Below are 22,533 nucleotides of genomic sequence, written 5' to 3'. Positions count from 1 at the left end.
TTTGGTTTAAGAGGCACTGTTTACACCACGAGCGAAATGTGGTTTTAAATCCCCCCGCAATTTATCCATGATCCTTGAGTCGCGCTAGCTTTGTCTGTGTATACACATCTGTCCTGATGTAGGTAAATTTAGTTACCTTTACTTAACTTTCGTTTGTAAGTATTGTAATGTGAACGTTATTTCAGCTGTAGAATTCAGTTGACATGCTTAAGCAAATCTATCTGACGAAATGAATTGTCAAATCTATCTCATATAGTTAAGTATATTACAATTTACTTTTATTAAAATAATTTCAAAACTTAAAGCTGTCCTGTGAAATTCTGTATTGTGCTGTGATGAGAACAGTGCAATACTATGTGACGACACAGTGCATCTCTTGCAATTCAAACACGCCAAACTAACGGACTGAAACTCATGAGTAAAATTAAAAACCCAATTTTGAAAGAAAAATGTCCAACGTGCTTCTGTTAAAATGTCCTGCAAATTTACATATCAAAACTAAGCAGAATTCCAAACATTAAATGACACACATTTGAACAAGTAACAATGCATCAGAGGAGAAAGAATTTCTCACAATAGAAATGAGATCTGAACTAAAGTTTAACTGAAATGACCCCGACGATAATTTTGAAGTGCAATGCGTGACTGCAAATAATCCTACTTTTCGTAACAATGATGTTAAATTGGCCCTAACAATCTTTCGTAATTTGCATTGTGGTAACGGAAAATCGGTACTGCTCCATAGTGATGGATGTCAAAAATTCAGCACAGCAGCAAATCCAGGAAAAGAAGACCTTGTTCAAGTGCAATGTAGAGAGAAGTAGCTAGGCTAGAACACATCATACTTTTTAAGTTTAAGCTGCTCTGTGTCGCTAAGTGCGATGCAGTCAAAAACGATTGCAAAAATAAAACTTTAGTAAGGAGACAGTGAAAGAAACTGAATTAACTGAGTGACGTAGAAGAGACCAGCATTTATAAACTGTGTTGTGAAGCTTACTTTTATCTGTTACAACAATCTTTTCAAAACTGGCTTCTTATAAACAAATATATCTCTTCCATACAATTCGTTAATGAAATGTTAAAGGAATGGTAAATCTATAGCTCCATGCAATGTGGGCAGATAATTTTGTATAATCCCATCTTGACATGCAAACGAAGTGACCCAAATGAAATATGAAAAACGTACTGAAAATTTGCCTTTCAGAAATTCATCATAAATTATGTGCGAGTAAATAGTGCAGCGACAACGTTACCTAAGTATCTTCATACTTCTAAAAATCTATCTTTGCAAAACCGTAGTTCCACAAATCAACATCCTCTGTGTTTGGATCTCTGTGTCCTGCCAGTTATTCCCAGACCGCTCAGCCACGTGAGCGAAACCATATTCTCTTACTTAATAATCTCGAATACTACACAGATAACGACAATGCTACTGACAACGAAAGAGCACATTGCTTGTACTCACTATCAGAACCTCTGTGGTGTAACATACCGACTATTAAAGACTTCTGTCTGAGAAAGTATCCATTTTACAAGTATGACGAATGATTCTTCGAATAGAATGAGAACTCATGTCACTCTCGTCGAATACGAAAAGTAAGCTAGAAAGTCTCCATAATGATTTAAATTTCGTTTACTTACTTTTCATTGTGTTCAGTTTGTTGTTTATTGAGAAGGATCCGTTGTGGATAGACACAACTTGCTGATTAAGGGGAACTGAGTGAACAGTAGTATATGCAGACACATTAAATTGATTAATTGCCCTTAGAGCAGCAGACTGTACACAAATTGACTTACTTTGGTTTAATCCACAAAATGGGTCATAGTTCTGAATTTGTAAAATAGGATTGGTTTTTGAAAAAACGTATTGAGGTAGTCTTGCAGGAAACAACATTTTCATTAATTACAGTAAATATGTTTTTGAACTTGGTTTTTCTTTTCTCTATGTAACCTGTATTTACGTATTTCGATTTTTATTGTTGAGATGTGTCTGACGTTTAGGAGGGAATTCTGTTTGCTAGAAGGAGAACTGTCTATGCAATCGGGATGCTTATACGGAGCAGTTGTAACCCTGAGACTTTTCTGGGACTTATAACCCACATTCAGAGCTCTTAGCAGCTATCCAGTTCAGTGCCAAACATGGAAAGAGCTTGAATTAAATAACAACCATCCTTCCAGTCAAAAATTCATACTGTATAGGAAATGACAACGATATTTGCCATAAGCATATTTCTTAACTAAATAAAAAATCAGTAAAATTAATGAGTCAGTTTAAGCATTAAATTCTGTTGTCTCCCAACTTCATTTTGGAAGTGACAGAAAGCCTGAATCAGGATGGCTCTACACGGAATTGAACTTCATCCTTCAGAATTTGAGTCCAAAGCATTAACTGCTCTACCACCTGTTTCAATAGAAGCATCGTATACTGGGGATTGTTCCTGATCAATTAGTTTATCAAAACCGCAAGATTGTGAAAATAGGTAGATATTCAGGACCATTACGTTCAAATTTTGGGATGGAAACACTCTGTTGGGTAGAAACATTAATTTCTTTCCTGGCTGTTGATCTGTGTCATAACAGGATAAACTGCTTACAATGCTGGGAGGGTTAATCATCCGTCCTCTGGATGCAGCTGGAACTGCTTTCACTACCAAACTGCACTCACGACCACCCACAGTAAATTTGGCCATAGAAACCTTTTCCACTCAAAAGAGACACATAACGGTGCCGCAACTTATTGTACTAAGCCGTGGAGAGACACTCTCCGTGCTGCGTTCTGTTGCGTACCAGAGTGGTTCCGCCATTACATTGCAGTTCTTAGTATCACGATGTTACTAGCCGTAATGTGGAAGTTACCGCCATTTCATTATACATGTGTTGGCTGCCTTGTGTGGAGTAAGTATATTTTAATTAGAATGCTTCAAGATAGAGTGTTTGTGGCTACTTCGAATGTTTTTATTACTTGATTATGCCACTGGTACACGAGCAGATGCCATAGTTATTTCATCAATGCTGATGTGGAAAACTACATCATACTGCTGTTGTCTTTGTGTTAATATCCCTAATTCCTCATACTGAGCACTTTCTTTCGTGATATTCATTTCCAGAACTGCGAGTTGATTTCATTCCAATAGTGTAACAAGTTCAGCTGCTCTCTACCAAACTGTGGTTCGATAGTTTTGGTACACTTCGTAAATGACATAGGCAGTGGTATTGATTACGAGTACTACTGGTAGCATTGCTAGCAAAAGACTTCTCTGTTTTTCGTTTGTTTTGTACATAATCAGAAACATACATTGTGTGTTAATCCGTTGTGTATTTATTATAATATTATATCCTTACAAAATATAAATTGTATTTTATAAGTAATATGAATTAGCTGACCCCGCAACTTCTGCACTTTTATGTAACCAAAGCATTTACTTTTGATGCAAGTACAGTTTACATGCGAAAACATAATCCTGCAGATGGTCTCTAGCCCATGGCTTCCAGTTTTTAGCGGCGAAGTCGTGTGTCATGAACTTCTGTTGGGGTCGCACTGTTCATCCGAAACCTGCACTTTATCTTCTTGATGATCCACTCACTGTAGTGGAGACGTATCGATTCATAGGACTGCTTTTCGACGCCCGATCGACTTGGCTACCTCATGTTCGTCAGCTTATGCGGGAGTGCTGGCATCACATTAATACCCTCCGCTGTCTGAGCAACACCAACTGTCGTGCAGATCGCTCTACACTGCTGCAGCTCTGCAATGCTCTTGTTCAATCCCACCTTGACTATGGGAGTCTGGTTTACAGTTCGGCGACGTCCTCAGCAGTGCAGTGCACCACTGTGGAGTTCGACTAGCGACGGGAGCTATAAGAACGAGTCCGGCGAGCAGTGTCCTGGTGGAGGCCGGAGTCACTCCATTGCAGATCCTACGTGCACAACTGCTCACCAGTTATGTTGCACACATTCGTAGTTCTCCTGAGCATCCGAATTACCTTCTCCTTTTCCGCCCGCTGCAGTTCATCTCCCACATCGGCGGCGCAGATCAGGGCTCACGATTGTGGTTCGCGTGTGACCACTTCTCTCCTGAGTCCTCCCGTTTACCATCTCTACTTGAGGTCCATTCACGGACACGTCCATGGTGTACACCTCGGCCGAACCTTCGTCTGGATCTTCTGCATGGCCCTAAGGACTCCGCTAACCCCACCGCTCTCCGCTGTCAGTTCCTCTCGATTCTTGACGTCTTCCGGGGCTCTGAAGTTGTTTACATCGACGGCTCGATGGCTGGTGGTAATGTTGGCTTCGCCTATGTCCACAGAGGCATCCTTGTCCGTTGGCTGCTGTGTATTTACTGCTGAGTTTGTGGCCATATCTCGTGCTCTTCAGTACATGCGCTCCTGTTCTGATGAGTCGTTTCTTCTCTGTTCTGACTCTCTGAGCACCTCACTCGCTATCGACAAGTGCTAGCCTCGCTATCCTTTGGTAGCGAACATCCAGGAGTCCATCTCTGTCCTGAAACGGACCAGTCGTTTAGTGGTGTTTATGTGGACCCCAGGACACGTCAGAATCCCAGGCAACGAACTAGCTGACAAGCCGGCAAAACAGGTTATGAGGAAACCGCTCCTGGAGATGGACATCTCTGAAATTGACCTGCGTTCTGTCTTATGCCGCAAGGTTTTTCGGCTTTGGGAGATGGAGTGGCGTAACAGTATGCACAACAAACTGTGTGTCATTAAGGAGACTGCGAATCTGTGGAAGTCTTCCCTGCGGGCTTCTCGCAGGGAATCAGTTGTCCTTTGTCGACTCTGCATCACACATTGCTACCTCCTCAGTCGCGAGGACCCATCTCCGTGTCACTGTGGCTCCCAAATGACAGTCATCCACCTCTTAGCGGACTGCCGACTTTTAGCCGCTCTGCGGCGGACTTTTAACATTACGAGCGCCGCACCTTCGGTGTTGGGCAACAATGCCTCAATGGCAGCTTTATTAGTTTTACGGTTTATTCATGAGGTTGGGTTTTACCATTTCATCTGAGTTTTAGCACCTGTCCTTTGTCCCTCTGTATCCTTCACCCTAGGGCTTTTAGGGTGGAAATTTTAATGTGTTCTCCTTGTTCATTGTCATGATAAGCCAGCCATGGTAATTTGCTTTCTTGTTTTTAATCTCTTCTCCCTGATTCTTGCGTCTCTCTGTGGTTTTCTTGTCCTGTTTTGTCCGTTGCGGTTTTTGTTGTCCTTCTGTCGTTCTTATGGTACTACCTGTCTCCTGTTATTGTGCCGTGCATCTCGTTTGTTTTCTTCTTCCCCTTGGGTAATTGTTCTACTGGGAACAAGGGACCGATCACCTCGCAGTGTAGTCCCTTTACCTTCCTTTTAAACCAACCAACCAACACCCATTCTTCCATGATTTGGACGTTGTGATCTTATCTCCACGGGCGATCTTGTACTTTCTTTTACTCGTTGTTGGCAACATTTCAGCACCGTAAGTAAGTCTAGTCTCAAAAGCGCTATCTAATTTCCTTTTTTATCTGTGGACTAATATTGTTGTTCCAGATCTTTTTATGTGGGGACTTTGTTATAGCCATCGCTAGTTTGGGATTGGTGTATTTCTTTTAGCCATCGCTATTTTGTGATTGGTGTCTCTGTTTTAGATACCGTAACAAAACGTAATAGATACTAAAAATTTAAAATTTGCACAATTTTTAAATTTTTTCATCTGTTTTAGCGATCAATAGTTTGGCCACAGTATCTTTGTTGCAGGTACCGTAACAGAACGAGATAGGGCCTAAAAAATAAAATTTTCACAATTTTTCTAAATTTTTTCGTCTTAGAGAACTATATCCATTTCTTGTTTACCAATAAACATGTCCTTAGTCTTTTCAAAATTAATTTTTATTTGCCGTCTTACGTGTTCCTTCCACGATTTATCCAGGATGTGTTCTACATACTGTCTGCTATTTGCGAAAATTATTTGGTCACCCTTTAGAAGGACTGAATGCATTCTGACCTGTCCAGATAACATACATAGTTCTGACGTTTTTGCACCATGTGCTCAGCGCTCGGTATGCGCTAAAAAAGAAATGAGGGTAGTCTGTAATGTTGCTGAAGGCTTTTCATCGTTTTAAAACTTCTGTTATTCTGTTTTCCATATTTACTGTTGCTTCTGTCCCTTTGAAAATTCTCATAACTACATTCATCCATTTATCCATACTTTCAGTCTCTTCATCGCAGGAGGAATCTCAAAACTAGGGCTGCTGTCGTTTCGTTTGCCAAATCCCCAGAATTCACTCACATTCCCCTGTTATTAGCTCTGTTCTATCGTGCTGCTAAATCAAACAGTAGTTGTTATACAGACATTATCTCCCAGCCCAAAAGCCACTTTATTTCTCTGAGAAATCTTTCATGTTCCGTTCAGTCTTTTCCTTGAGTATACCAGGGAAGATGTTGCTACTGGTGATAATTTAAAGGCCCCTATAATTTGAACAAGACTTCCACATTCTATAGATGTTTCTAATAAAAGGTATGTTCCATTCTTTAAGTGCATCGTTTCCATGTTCTGTGCTGTTAACAATTGCACAAATATTTTGCTATCTTTTCATCTCGATATTTAAAGAGTTTTACCATTACGTGCACCAGGAGCCTTGTTATGTTTTGTCCTCATTGGAGTATTCTTCACATCTTCCCCTGTTATTCCATCCTCTGTCGTGTCGTGTTCTAAAACCCCTTCATTTGTTATATACTGCACACTGACGCATTACGTCACTCTCAAACCACAGAACCTCAATCCTGTCACGGGAAAAGCCACATATATCACTAACTTGCAGTGAAACAAGCTAATGTTACCCTCTGTGACGATCTTGAAGATTGACCGCAGGTGTGTCTAATGGACTATAATTTTGAATTTGGTGAAATTAACAGATAAAAAACCAAACGGACTTTAACCTTAGGATTTAATGTAAGTGATTAAATCGTAAGAGAATGAAAAAAATTAACGGTCCCAGCTCAATTAGGCACATTAATTTGAAAATATACATTTAAGGGAATTGAATATTGGTTATTGAAGTTACTTTCGGTGAGATTTCCCTTTGAATAGCAAACAGGGTACAAACTGACCCAGTGAACTCTGAACTGTGTGCAGCAGCAGTTACCAGTAACGCACACATCAGTAAATTATAAGAAGTAATTGTGCACCAAGCTCATATCAATGACAGCTACACTCAAGAGCATTACTTAATCAAATGCTGAAATGTTCTGCATGGAATGCAGAATTAAATTTGGACATGAGGGGCTTTTATCTTAACTGACATAAGAAGTGAATAAAGATGAATAATCTCATATATACACTGTTTAACTTCCTCTTTATAAATTAGTTTTCCTTAGCAACAGCAATAGTTCAATTTTTTCTAGTCAACATTCTCTGATTATTAAAGAAAAAAGAAGACTAATTCAAAAAGATAATCATTCCCCTCACTTGGAGTAACTCATAATTTACTTTGTACGACAATAAAACAAAACACTGGGCTTCATTACTTCAAAAAAGGAAGCATTTATGATAGAAATCGAATCCGCTCTATTTTTAAAAATGAGCTTAACTTATTTGCCTTTTTATCACATGTGAAGCAAGATTTTAAACAATTATATTTACACAATCTTGCACTGTATTCCTACAAAATTATGCTTTGTGATAAACTAAGGATACTTTAGCAAAATTCTATTTTACTTCTCTTTTTAGTGGTTTTAACTCTTAATACTCCTTTTACATTAGGCAAAAAAATCACTCTAAAACACTTGAATACAAGAATTGTTCATTTAAATAAGGATACTCCATCTCAGTAGAACTTAAGTGAGGACCCTGCATAGATTCGTGATGAGGATATAAAATATGGTTCAGCACACCAATTTGTTTTTGTGATTATTATTCGAACTACACATAAATTAACCGGTCCATGACCAACTACATTACTGGATGTATGAAGTTAGTGAAGCAGTGGCGAAGATTGGGGGCACGTGACATGGCGGCTAACTGTACTCAAGGCTCTTGATGTTTGAATGCTATATAAACTCTCTTCTCGACGTCGGATTTTCACCATATTAGAGCCATTCCTTTCTGCCGAGAATACCAAATAATAACCAGATCCATGTCCGAGGCAAATCCATTGTAAAGCAGCTTCCAATTGCTTCTCTTAGCACTGTGCTATGGCTAGCCACATACTGTGTATCGTTCACACCAAGGAGCTGCTGAATTCGACCACCAAAACCACATTTACAACGCGTCATGCCACTTCTGTTGCGGACTGACCTACATGTTTTGTATATTACAAATACAAGTGCCCTAAGCATGAACCAGCTTTCAATAAATGTTTTCTTTTTATGAAAATACACATATTATAATAATTTATCATTTAACAAATCATTTTGATTCCTTCATTTGTACTCTAATTTTATTGTGACAAATAAAGGACTTTAAATAACAAAGAATACACACTCATAATTGCGCATACACAGTTACGTAATATAAACATACTTGTAATCGATATAAGTGTTACAAACTGACCTGGTAATGTCATCCGTATCGTGCCACTGTCTCTTGTACTACTTTTCAGATCCTTTACGCTCTTTTATGCCTAGTGGTTGGTTGCAGCTAGTGTGTAACAGCAATATCAATTGTAAGAAGGTTTATACTATGTAAATGTGTATATGATTACGTTCTTCGTTAGTTAAGGTTATTGATTTGTGTCAAAAATTTAAAGTTTGTAATGTGTCTATCAAAAAAGATAGAGGATATTTAAAACAAATAAAGTTTATTAAATATGTATCTTCATATAAAAAATAGTATAATGGAAGCTGTTTCATGCTTAGGGAACATGTATTGTGAAATATAAAAACTGCAAGGAAGCTCCTCTGCAAAGTAAGTGGCTTGGCGCGAGGTAATAGGTGATTTGGCGGTCGATCTGGGCGGCTCCTTGGTGGGAAACGCAGTCAGTTGCTAGCAGTTATTCGGTATAGATCGAGGGTGCCAAGGGAGGCATTTGGAAGCCGTTTTGTATGGACTTTTGCCTCGGATGTGGATTTCGCTATTGCATGGTGCTCTTGGCAATAAGAAATGGCTCTAATACGATAAAAATTCGTCGTCAAGAGGAAAAAGTAAAGAGCATTCAACATCAAGATCCATGAGTACAGTTAGCGGTCCCTTCGCTTGACACCACTATTTTGCCATTACTCCAGCAACTTCAGGTACAAAGATATGAATTATAGCATAATATGAATGAATGTTTTCAATAATAATCCAAATGCTATAAATCTGTGTTTCAGCCCTAATTTTATCCTAATCATGAACCGATGCAGAATCCCCTCCTAAGTGTGCAGAAAACCAAGTATCCTGTTTCCAACAAACTAGTGACTTGTTTCTGTGTATGAAATGTGCAAAAGTTCAGTGCCAGAGTGTGTAAATGTTACTGTCTAGAATACCTGCTTCACAGGTGATAAAAAAGGCACATAAATTAAACTTATATGAAATGTAATTTAGCCTCGATGGCTGTCATGAACAGATTTTTTGAGGTCAATCGAGCTTAGTGTTAACTAATTTGCTTTAAAGGATGAAAACATAAATTATTCCAAGTGGTGCTAAGGATTAAATTTAGTTGAATTGGACTTCGCTTCTGAAACAATCATTGAGACAGTGTCAGTTTATAGGTCCCCACTATATTCTTCCCTTATTAGAAAGATAAATGGAATATCGACGCGACTAAAGAAGACAGTGTCAGTTTATAGGTCCCCACTATATTCTTCCCTTATTAGAAAGATAAATGGAATATTGACGCGACTAAAGAAATCTGATGCATTTCAATAAATGAGAATATAAAGATTGTAATTGTAGTATTATTTAATTTTTTCTATGGTATTTGTATGTCAGTTAAGTCATAAATCTTTTCATGCCGAACTTAAGTTCAGTGTTTCATGCAGTAACATCACAGTACTGAATCAAGTTATGATAGTACTGTTATTATTATGAGTGGGGTACAATCTTGCTTTCTATGATTGCTAATTCGTGTATTAATGGTAACTACTGCTACCCGCAACTTAGATCGCCCTGTATTCGTGTGTATCCAGTATGCTATTCAAAGGGAGTCTTAATGAAAGTCACTACGACAGCTAATATTCAATTTGCTTAAACATAATGTTTCAAATTAATATGCCTAATTAGGCTGGCCACCGTTTATTGTTTCGTTCGTATGAACGTTTCTACTTTCATTGTCCCCCAAAGTAAAGCCTGTTTAGTGTTCTATTAATTGCAGTATATACCAAATTAATGTCCGATACTCTTTATGCATTAGACAAACGCGCGGTCAAAACATAAAAATCCTCCCAGAGGATAGTGTTATAAGTGGTGCTATCAGTTCGTGTGTATAAATTTTCCCAGTGCTATTATTTCTCGGGCCATCACTTTAATCCTGTTCCTTAAAACAATGAATTCTTTTCTAGATTGAACAGTCTTATCTAATAGCCATTTGGGCCACGTTTCTTTATTCTTCGTAATCCAATGCTTCAGATCCTCCCTTATATTATCGATATATTTATTCGTTCTTGTCTCAGTCCCTTAAGCTTCTGTGGGCACCTGGGAAATACCACGGTACAAGAGTTCTTATAATTGGTCTAGTTTACCTATCCTGTTGAGAAATAGCTCACCTGCCAGACTGTTTTTGTATGTCTCAAAACTATATTGTCTCAGTCAATCTGTTTTAAATGTGAGTTCCTGAAGTATTATTTCATTTCTGTGTTTCATTGTGTTACATCTTATTAATTTGAAAAGGTAAATGGTCTTCCCTATTATCATGTGGTAGCTACTTACACTTTCAGGTCCTACAAACTCTTACATATCTTACCTTCACTTTTCTGTTTCTGCAGCCCGTCATGTATCCAACGATAGGTATAACATCGGGCGCTGGGTCTTGCTAAGTGTACATGTGTATTTGCGTGTACTGAAACTAGGTATTTGCAACTAAAAATTCATATTCGCCACATATTTGAGCCAGTCTGTGACCACTGTTATTTGCTACTTCCTCTCCACGGTATACTACCCAATCTATGTCCTTGTAGCAAATGGTTCAAATGGCTCTGAGCACTACGGGACTTAACATCTGTGATCATCAGTCCCCTAGAATTTAGAACTAAGTAAACCTAACTAACCTAAGGACATCACACACATCCATGCCCGAGGCAGGATTCGAACCTGCGACCGCAGCAGTCTCAGGGTTCCGGACTGAGCGTCTAGAACCGCTAGATACCGCGGCCGGCTGTAGTAGCAAATGCTGCGGTTAAAATGTTCAGGTAATATTATCTTACTGTAGTTGGTGTTTGCAAGATTTCAAGAAGTATTTTGAAAAGAAAATTATCTATCTCGTTGCACAGTTCTCTGTAATTTACTCTGTATTTGCCTATTAGTGGGCTGTGGTCTCTTCACCTCTTGGGTGATCACTGTCGGCAAAAACGTGAATCCTTTGGAGTGATTGCCGAAGGTTTCCTTAGTTCGTGTGGTCCAAGTTTAAAAATCAATCACATGTGTGCTCTAACCCTATCACTGGCTTGGTCCATTTCGATTTAATTATTACTGAGACCTCACTTTTTGCTGTAGGGTTTTCAGGTACAACATTCCAAGAATCGATAATTAATACAGTATTACTTTCCCTGTTCCTTGTTCTTCGAGTGCAAAAATATTCTGAAGCATTGTTTAAGTGTCATCTAGTACTTCCCTTTGCTTTGTTCGTAAACGATGGATATTCCATGTGCCTACAGGAACATCCGGTTACCGTAGTTGTTGTCGTACACCTTTAGATCCGTCATAAATCCTGGGTTATACTGATCGGTTTCTTCAACGTGAAAGTTTTTCCGTGAATGGTGGTGGCAACGCATTCCCAAACCTGGAGGACCAGGTAATTTGATATCGAGGTTTTCTAACAGGGAGGGTTGCTGCTTCGGCTACTCAAGCTACTGTAGGGAACACGTGGACCAACACTGCACCGTCGGTCGTTGCTGTGTTCACATGGTAAGGCACTGGGCCAGGTGAAACAAGGATTTTTAAAGCGGTGTTACTCCTCCCCCGCCTCCCTTCTCATCCAGGCTTGCAACCAACTATCGCAGACAAAGATCTGACAAAATTTTGGACTGCTTGTCCCACGCTATATATATCATGCCGAAACATGCGGCGTTCGGTGTCGCACCTAGAGTTAAGTTATTCGCTGTCTGAAGCAGGCAGTCCCGTCGCGTAGTTGTCTTTTTCTTGATTTGAGTGAAACGCAGTCGAGTGAGCCTCTACGTAGACCAGTAGGGTGAACCTGTGCTGTAATTTATTTACAAGAAGTAATTTAATGCTCTTCAACTGTTACTGGTGGGGTACTGAAGAGACTCCTTCCGATTCTCCCTTTTCGAAAGTAACTGCAGGTTGTAAATTTCATCAGGTACACAGCGAGTTCAGAAACCGATTTCCTGTTGGCTGCGAGGAACGGGAAAAAGGCAGAGTTCGCCTAAGGTGGGGCATGCCTAAGTGTCTTTCTAACTTGTGTTACAAGTTGCGCGCTACTGGCTTCGTTTAAAACTTGGGGCCCTCGTGGAGGACGGAATCTGAGCGTGAGACGGAGAAGGCCGGCTGCTGCAGCAGGGCCGAAGAGGGGGGCCTGCATTGTTCCGAAAGAATGTAACAGGCGCACCAACTTCCTTCATTAAACTAAAAGTGCGCCAAGCAACGGAAATGTTCGGCAATCACTCCAAAGAATTCACGTTTTTGCCGACAGTGACCACCCAGGAGGTCAAGAGACCACAGCCCACTAAAAGGTTTTGTTGCTTTTTAAAAGCAGAAAGAGAAGAACACGCAATCCGCTCACTACATCTCACAGGATATATTCAGTGACAGCCTGAGCGGTGTGTTTGCACTGAAAAACAATCCATAATTTCTACTATGATAACGTTTTCCTTGGCACGATAAAACCCATATCCTTACATACAACAAAAACAGAGGTACCTGAATATGTATGTATTTTTCACATCTCATCCTACATCACTGGACCGATTTCAACCAAACAGTCTGGGAAGAATCGCTGTTGGAGGTAAGAACCACCTACCTATCAAAGCGGTGGGAGTTGAGGTGAAAAAGCAGCGTACCCCACGACGAGCGAATACCCTAACTTCAGTGATCCATTATTTGAGAAAGAGAGTACTTAGCGTCTTTCAGCGAACTTCACGCTTAATTTTGAACCTGTACGAAACTGTTTCTCGTTGACAGCTCTGATAAAATGATGAAAGAGGAAAAGCTTGTCGCTTACTACCTTTCTGTTGCTCATGGAGTCAAATTGCTTTATGAAGTATGACGTTTTAATTTATTTCTTTACTAACAAGGGGCGCTGTCGCCAAAAAGCGTTTACCATGTGGGGACAGAAGCGGCAGTTGTAACAGTTCCTCTCCTCGATTTCTGGACACGTTTGCATTTGCGGACCCCATACCTGATGATGAAAAATGCTCTATTTACAATTATCTATCGATCCCTCCAATTTTGAGTCGATTGCTCGTTATAACCTTTACGGGTGATTTTCTCAAAATTGCGGTGGTGTTGACCCAAAATATCTTGGAGTCCTTCGTTTTAGGTGTACTCAAGCGACCTGCCAAATCTGAGCCGAATCGGTTGGCCGTGTCTGAGGCCTTCCCCTTGTAAGTGTATTTCGATATATTACACAGAACCTGAACGTATCAGGAAAATACCATTGTTCGACACACATTTCAGGAGTTATGACATCATAAACGCTGAGATGCGTGAAAAACTGCCGCGTCATATACATGACGTTAAAATTTGTTTCTTCTTTGCTACCAAATCTGTTCGCAAGACATTTGCTCTTTTTAACATTTGCACTAACCTACAAACACACACACACTCACTCACGCACACGAAAATACCATCAAATCCAAAGTATATAAAAAGTGTGACGCGAAAAAATGCACAAACTCTAGAGGAGTTAACTGTAGCAAATTCAGTCTATAGATTATATTGCTAAATTAGAAAATCACGAATTGAATAACAGATCGTGGACGAAGAACAGAATGGGTTCAGTGCCAGACGATAGGGCAGAAACAATTTTTGGGCCCAAAAGAGCACGTAGAAGAAAGACTGGCCAACAATTTAGTGATAGATTCGGTTTTCATTGATCTTAGGAAATCCGATGATAACATTCCCCTCCGTAAATTGTTAAGTGCAGTGTGAGAAAATGGAGTCGTTTATCTGTGAACCTGTTAGGGCTACACATAGAGCCACGACTTGTAAAATTGAAGGAGGTACGTGAATATCTCAGGCGATTTGAGTGACCGAAGGGTTACGACAAAGATGCGCGATAACGTCCGCATTACATAAAATATACTTGAATTATGTGTTCATGTGCGAACATTGTTTCAGAATCTTCTGTTTTCATCTGAGACGCGGTTTCCTTACTGCAGGCAAATGAGAGCACTTTACAGATTCCATTAAAATGACTGCATACTTTAACATCATGAATATCAAGTGGTGTGATCAAGTTAGGAACGCGGAGGTGGTTCGAAAAGTTGTAGTAACCGACACTGGAGCGTACATAATGTGCCTACGACCTCGCTGATGCGGGCACGTCTCCTGCATAGCTGAGGAGCGAACTACGATATGTAACTTCTGTTCTGAACTGCTGGATGGCATGCAGAGCAAGGCGGCCAATTCATCCATTACAATTATATTCCGAAGAGACACATAAACCTATGCAATACTGAGTCCAAGTGGGAAACGTAAGCAAAAAATCCTCCAGATTGGAAAGGTGTGGTTAAATAGACTGGATTAATACAAGGAACAAAAAGAACTGATGTTCTTATGAAATGAGACAATTTGAATAGTAGACAAAACAGCAGTTTCATACACATACAACGTTGTTAACGAGATCCTGACGTTCTCCACATACACTCCTGCAATCAAAACGAATCAGTGAAGTCCTCTCAACCATTGTTTACAAAAAATTAATTTAGGAATGACCCGTAGGCGCGGAGCAGTGTTACCACATCCGGCACAGAACACATGCTTAATTTTACGTTTCACTGAGCTCTCAAAAACTTGCAAAATATTGAACATACACTCCTGGAAATTGAAGTAAGAACACCGTGAATTCATTGTCCCAGGAAGGGGAAACTTTATTGACACATTCCTGGGGTCAGATACATCACATGATCACACTGACAGAACCACAGGCACATAGACACAGGCAACAGAGCATGCACAATGTCGGCACTAGTACAGTGTATATGCACCTTTCGCAGCAATGCAGGCTGCTATTCTCCCATGGAGACGATCGTAGAGATGCTGGATGTAGTCCTGTGGAACGGCTTGCCATGCCATTTGCACCTGGCGCCTCAGTTGGACCAGCGTTCGTGCTGGACGTGCAGACCGCGTGAGACGACGCTTCATCCAGTCCCAAACATGCTCAATGGGGGACAGATCCGGAGATCTTACTGGCCAGGGTAGTTGACTTACACCTTCTAGAGCCCGTTGGGTGGCACGGGATACATGCGGACGTGCATTGTCCTGTTGGAACAGCAAGTTCCCTTGCCGGTCTAGGAATGGTAGAACGATGGGTTCGATGACGGTTTGGATGTACCGTGCACTATTCAGTGTCCCCTCGACGATCACCAGAGGTGTACGGCCAGTGTAGGACATCGCTCCCCACACCATGATGCCGGGTGTTGGCCCTGTGTGCCTCGGTCGTATGCAGTCCTGATTGTGGCGGTCATCTGCACAGCGCCAAACACGCATACGACTATCATTGGCACCAAGGCAGAAGCGACTCTCATCGCTGAAGACGACACGTCTCCATTCGTCCCTCCATTCACGCCTGTCGCGACACCACTGGAGGCGGGCTGCACGATGTTGGGGCGTGAGCGGAAGACGGCCTAACGGTGTGCGGGACCGTAGCCCAGATTCATGGAGACGGTTGCGAATGGTCCTCGCCGATACCCCAGGAGCAACAGTGTCCCTAATTTCCTGGGAAGTGGCGGTGCGGTCCCCTACGGCACTGCGTAGGATCCTACGGTCTTGGCGTGCATCCGTGCGTCGCTGCGGTCCGGTCCCAGGTCGACGGGCACGTGCACCTTCCGCCGACCACTTGCGACAACATCGACGTACTGTGGAGACCTCACGCCCCACGTGTTGAGCAATTCGGCGGTACGTCCACCAGGCCTCCCGCATGCCCACTATACGCCCTCGCTCAAAGTCCGTCAACTGCACATACGGTTCACGTCCACGCTGTCGCGGCATGCCACCAGTGTTAAAGACTGCGATGGAGCTCCGTATGCCACGGCAAACTGGCTGGCACTGACGGCGGCGGTGCACAAATGCTGCGCAGCTAGCGCCATTCGACGGCCAACACCGCGGTTCCTGGTGTGTCCGCTGTGCCGTGCGTGTGATCATTGCTAGTACAGCCCTCTCGCAGTGTCCGGAGCAAGTATGGTGGGTCTGACACACCGGTGTCAATGTGTTATTTTTTCCATTTCCAGGAGTGTAGAAAGATGGACCCGGAATCAAGCGTTCTGGAAGAGCTGCACTCTATTTCCAATTTAGTTTCTTTCGAACCATCAAACTGTGAAAGTCTGTGTCAGGTGACAGAGAATGTATGTTCACTTTGCAAAGCCTGGTCAAAGGAAAAGCCCATGATGACCATGGATGTGGCAGGCACCATCATAGTCACGGACCGGCTTCATTTAAACCCTTCTGTTAGGGAATTACGGTGAAGCGACGAAGAAACTGGTACAGGTAAAAATACAGAGATGTGTAAACAGGCAGAATATGGCGCTACGGTCTGCAACGTCTACATAAGACGCAGTTGTTAGATCGGTTACTGCTGCTACAACGCCAGGTTATCAAGAATTCCTGGAAGTGAGTTTAAACGTGGCGTTATAGTCGGCGCACGAGTGATGGGACACAGCATCTACGAGGTAGCGATGAACGGGGGGGATTTTCCCGTACGGCCATTTCACGAGTGTACCGTGGATATCAGGAATGTGGTAAAACATCGAATCTCTCTGTTGCTATCGATACCATTTCTTGGAATTTAAATCACATCTGAGAGCTGTGGTGCTCAATGCGAGGGGACGCTTTTGTTAGGCAAGAAGGTGTTTCCGATACTTTCAAGAGGTCGAGTACAGAAGTGAAACGTGAAGACGGTGGACACGAGAGGAAGTTGAGAGTGTGGTGACCTGCCCGTAATCAGTCGCCTGCTACTGCCTTGGTCAGCTATGATTGTTATGGTGGAGAAGGTCTGTGGAACTGTGAAATGTTGGCCAAGAAGGGGCTAGTTCTGGCGATTGAAGATGGTGGGCCCTTATGCGCATCAGACAAATCTGAGTGCAACGAGTGTAGGTAGAGTAGCGAGTAGGATCACAAGCTGACTGTGAATGTTTCTCACTAATGGAGTTTAATGCCTGGAACAGTATACGGTGGTTAAAGGTGTAACATTTGTTACATTCATTGAATTCAACACACTGGTCTAATTCTGAATTATTTGAAGAGATAGTTTCCGTTTACGTTTCGTCGTCAGCAACAATTTAAGTTGTTTCACTGCATATCGGTAGCGAGGGTTAATGCGGTGATGAGCCGCGATTCTAAATTTCAAGTGGACCAATTTGTGGGTGCTCAGGCTCAGGCCTTGTCCAAGAATCTACTCCAAGTGGTTCTAAAATGAATGTGGCAACTGAAAATAATAAACGCTAAAAATTAAAATTTGGCCCTGCCTGACTACCCTCTGAATCAGATCTTACGATCTCTTAATTCTATAAATTACAATCTAAACATAAACGAATGAAAAACGCAACTAAATCTACTAAATGATAAACGTTGTTCCTGCTTATACATTTATTGTAGATTAAAAAGAAAACCTTTATATTACAAAGTTTACATTTCCTAAGTAAAATTACTGATCAATTGCCCAACCCTGTCCTTTATTATGACTGCGCGGTGTAATATCAACAACGCGAAGTGACCAACATCATCTAAGTACCAAACACTAGAAGACAATACTTTCAAAGATGATCTACGGTGCTGTTGAACCTCAAGGGAAATTAACGTGATCACAGCTGTTTCCTTTATATAGCCCTAATAAGCCGAAGCAGTTTGCGATATCACCGTATGTACTGCGAACGGTGAGTCGAAGTGATGGTTCTCTTACACGTCTGCCACAAATAAGCTCTTTCAAACACTCGGGCTGCAGAAGGCGGTCCTCTGACTAACATAATCTAATACTGTCTTCTCCTCTCTGAGTTCTACAGACGAGAAACTAGATCTCCCAACCACAAGGACGGAATTCAGCTAACGTCTCAACGAAGTATAGGCAGAGGAAGGGCTCCAAATTACTGAACGGTGAGTAATCAACGACCACTTCAAACCCGGAGGTGAAATCCAGGATCGTATAGGTTCGTAACAGTACTGTGCCTAACTGTTCTAACCATAAACTCTCATGAGAGCAAAGACAGCAAGTCCGTCTGTACCAACAAAGCTGATATCGAGGCGCTCACAACACAAGACCACGCCTCTCCATCGCTGGCCTCCCAGCAAGGCTCGGCTCCCCACCCTCGTAATTCCCAAAACGAATCACATTCTCGAAACCACGGAATATTTTCCCTCTCTACAGATTCTTCCGAACGCCGACCAACATAATTTTAGTCTTTTGTCGTCCAGAGCGGAAAGGTTTCGAGAAAATACCTATACTCATACAATGGTATGCTTCTGAGTAAAAATCCTCGCAAATAACCTAGCCTGCGTGATCTCCAAGGTGATGCTTCTTCGTTCTTCTCAGCTGAGTCCTTTATTTTCGTAGTTTCCGAAGTATAATCCTTCCCGTCTGGCTACAAAACTGGACGGTCACGACTCTATTGTGCCCCAGCGCTCAGGTGTTCCAATGTCTGTCTGCCTTGCTATTTTCTGTGTTTATGCAGGACCAACACACTTGTGTGGGCCTTCCACCCAGGGCTTGAGTTCCACCTGTCGTTTCATTTCCACTGTCGTTCAAACCTCTACTAGTATGATAATAAAGACACTACACCAACTTTCATGCAATAAGGCTGAAGTATACATTTGTATGTGACTTTGTGGTATGGATTAGTCAGCTGAATTACGTAAGCTAGTCTGCTAGTATTCACAACTGTAAACGCTCGCTTGAGGTGTCGTCTTGCTGCAGTTACATTCATTGGACCTTATTAGTGCAGACTGGCACTAACTTGATACAAACAGGTATCATTCTTGTCATTTAATGGATTTTAACCTTGTGCCAATGGTAAAACGCCAAGCGTCCCTTTAAGCAATAGAAACTTTCGGTGTGACCCGTTATTGCTCCTTAGTAATTTTATAAACTTAGTATGTTTTAGTGCACCGTTTCTCGGACTCTGTAATTGGTCGCCTTTCCCTCCATGTTGTTGGACAAACAGTTTATGGCGGGCCAAATGGTCTGGGCCAGGCAGTTGATGGAGGAAGGAAACTGTCCAATGCAGTAACCGTATTTGTAATATTACTGTGATAAAGCAGAACATGTCAGTGCCTTGACCCTTGAATATAATGGACTAAGTTGTGTACGTAACAGTCGTGTCAAAGCTACTATGTTTAAAGCCAGGTTAAAGTGCCTCCCTGAATTTGCTTACCACTTGGCAAGTGAACTGTATTGAAGTATGTGTTCAGCTGTATTTTCTTACATTCTGTGCGAGTGTACGAAATTCATTTCAACATGTTTTAATCTATGTAAATTGCTACTAGGCAGTCATAGAATGTTGATTTTACAATTATAGCCAGTTGTGTGTCTTGAGAAATGGTTGTTTCTGAAATAAAGTGACTAATGGTCTTATTTGTGTTGGAATTCTTGATGTTATAAACTTAATCAGTCATTTTCGTAACCAAAGTATTTGTTTGCATTATGTTTTGGCATGAAATCAGGGAAATCCTAGTACTTAAAGATGATGAGTGTCTTAATAATTGCTAGATGCAAAGCAAACATTTTACTTAAAACACCATTATTCTGAATATTTTCTTGGGGTTTGTGAAAGCTATTTATGGTACAATGTGTTTAAGAAAGTTTTTGCCTTCTTTAAGGAGATCATTATTTTTAACCTTTTTAAAGAGGCTGTTATTTAAAATATATCTGACATTCCAGAATGAGATTTTCACTCTGCAGCGGAGTGTGCGCTGATATGAAACTTCCTGGCAGATTAAAACTGTGGTAGAGCACTTGCCCGCGAAAGGCAAAGGTCCCGAGTTCGAGTCTCGGTTGGGCACACAGTTTTAATCTGCCAGGAAGTTTTATATCTAAGATTGTTCAAGGTCAGTGACATATAAAGAAAAAAATTTCATTATTATAATTACATGGTATTAGTTAAGTTTGGTATATCAAATTAAGCTCGCCAATGATTAAGTAAATTTTCTGTTAAAATTTTTAACTGTAAATGGTGTTGCTTGTGTCACACTTGGGGTTCTCCTGCAACACCACAGCCCTTGTGTTGGCCCTTACCCTCCCTTTGGTAAAAATCCTTACAATCTCGTCTTTACTTGTGAAAATTTTTATCTGCTTGATTCTTTCCCTGCTCATCTGGAGAGCTCATTCGCAAAAGACAGCAACACATTTTCTTGTTTTCCGTCTACATAGTAATTGACTCTAGTAAAATCGCTTCAGGCATCAATGAGATGAGATGTGGTATTGTAAAATTATAGCAAGCACTCTTCTGGGCCTTGAGAGTCATGATATTCCCCGATATGACTTGGAAGTGGAGTGGTTTCCTTTGTTGAGAACGATGCGCATACTTGTATACGAGAAACTTCGAATTCCGATGGTAATTTCTCATTCCAGATTTGTACAAGAAATTAGAAACAACGGTATACAAACAATCGCCAGTAAAATTGCCGACGCTAACATTTTTCTTGTTCTGCTGTTCCTAATGCATTTAGTCGCTTGACATAGATAAGTCAGAGTCGGTTGCTTCATCGAGATAAGAGTCTTCTGTATGATCAACGTTGAGCAAGATTAAAAGTGTTCAACCCATCGATCCAATCTTCGATTTTAAGAACAGTGTGCCATCAAACGTTGTTCCAATCTTAGGATACCCGTAGCATTTTCATTATTGCTTGAAGTGAAATTTTTCCAGTTATCCTAATATCACCTTCAGTGATGTCTGTTTTAATTAGAATGCCCTTCAAAACTTCTACATGTTGTTCTCGCACTTAATGATTGCTTAGTTTTGTAAGTTCAGGTAGGCGCTCAGTCCGGAGCCGCAGGTTCGAATCCTGCCTCGGGCATGGATGTGTGTGATGTCCTTAGGTTAGTTAAGTTTAAGTAGTTCTAAGATCTAGGGGACTGATGACCATAGATGTTAAGTCCCATTGTGCTCAGAGCCATTTGAACCATTTTTTTGTAAGTTCAGGGCAATTGCTCTGTCATCCCTACAGGGCAAATAGCAGTCCTCGAATCCAGTAGAACAATACAACAATCCTTAGAGTTAGAAAACTACTTTGTGACTCACAACATAACTCAATATGGGACAGGCATAATGATGATACTGGTTTTAGGTCGCAAAAAAGGGATCACGCTAGTGAACAAAGGGAAACTACATAGAATAAACGACTAGACGCGTGGCTTTGACATAGGGACGGAAAAATGGTCGAATTACTGTCTACGGAAAGTCGCAGTAACGACCGCAGCAAAGGAAGAAGGAAATTCCAGTAATATTTTACTTTAAACTGCGTAAAAGAGGGACTTACAAAAATGAATAAAAATGGCTATTTCAGAGTGAGGAGTTATTTCATCGGAAGTGTTGGCAGTATGACAAACTAGGCAGTCACAGCAGAGAGCTGTAGCAGGACGTACAGTTAAATGCTCTGTCAATTTTTCTGCTTGAGTCATTTGTTTCCGACGCAATTAATCTTACGAAAAAGCACATTTATAATAACGTGCAAATTTCTGTAATATACCGATAAACTACTTATTGTCTTTAACAGCTCGGTGAACAGTAGCTATTACATCTTAAAGAGGAGAGTGATGATTTCCACAGCTTTCAGACCTTATTTCAAATACCGGAGGTGACTGCCAACCGTAGCGAATAGCTGATACAGATGACAGATTACCGAAAATGTGTTAGTCGTAATAGAATGTTACAATTGCTTATTGACTGTGAAATTAATGCATTCATACGATCAACGTTTTTCGGAGAACATTTGGTCGTCTTCCATTAACTACTTATTTATCAACACTTTTAATTACAACCAGCTGTGTGTGTCAGTAAAAGGATGAGCAATTTCAAATTTTGTTAGGTGCACATATAGTAGTCCTTAGAATGTAAGAATGATGCTGTTGAGTCTGTTCACAGCTTTGTATACAAAATTTCTTAAAAAAATAAGGGGTTATTGTAAGAAGTGCGACGGAACCACTCAAAATACAGTAGAGGCATAGATGAAACTTTTTCTTATGTTAGTTGGAGACACTTTGCTTGGCAAAAAATGAACTTATCTTTTACATAGACTCGGTTT

This window comes from Schistocerca gregaria, chromosome 2, assembly GCF_023897955.1.
Source record: "Schistocerca gregaria isolate iqSchGreg1 chromosome 2, iqSchGreg1.2, whole genome shotgun sequence".
Taxonomy (NCBI): Eukaryota; Metazoa; Arthropoda; class Insecta; order Orthoptera; family Acrididae; genus Schistocerca; species Schistocerca gregaria.
The sequence above is the reverse complement of the archived record's forward strand: the minus strand, read 5'-3'. Positions refer to the sequence as shown.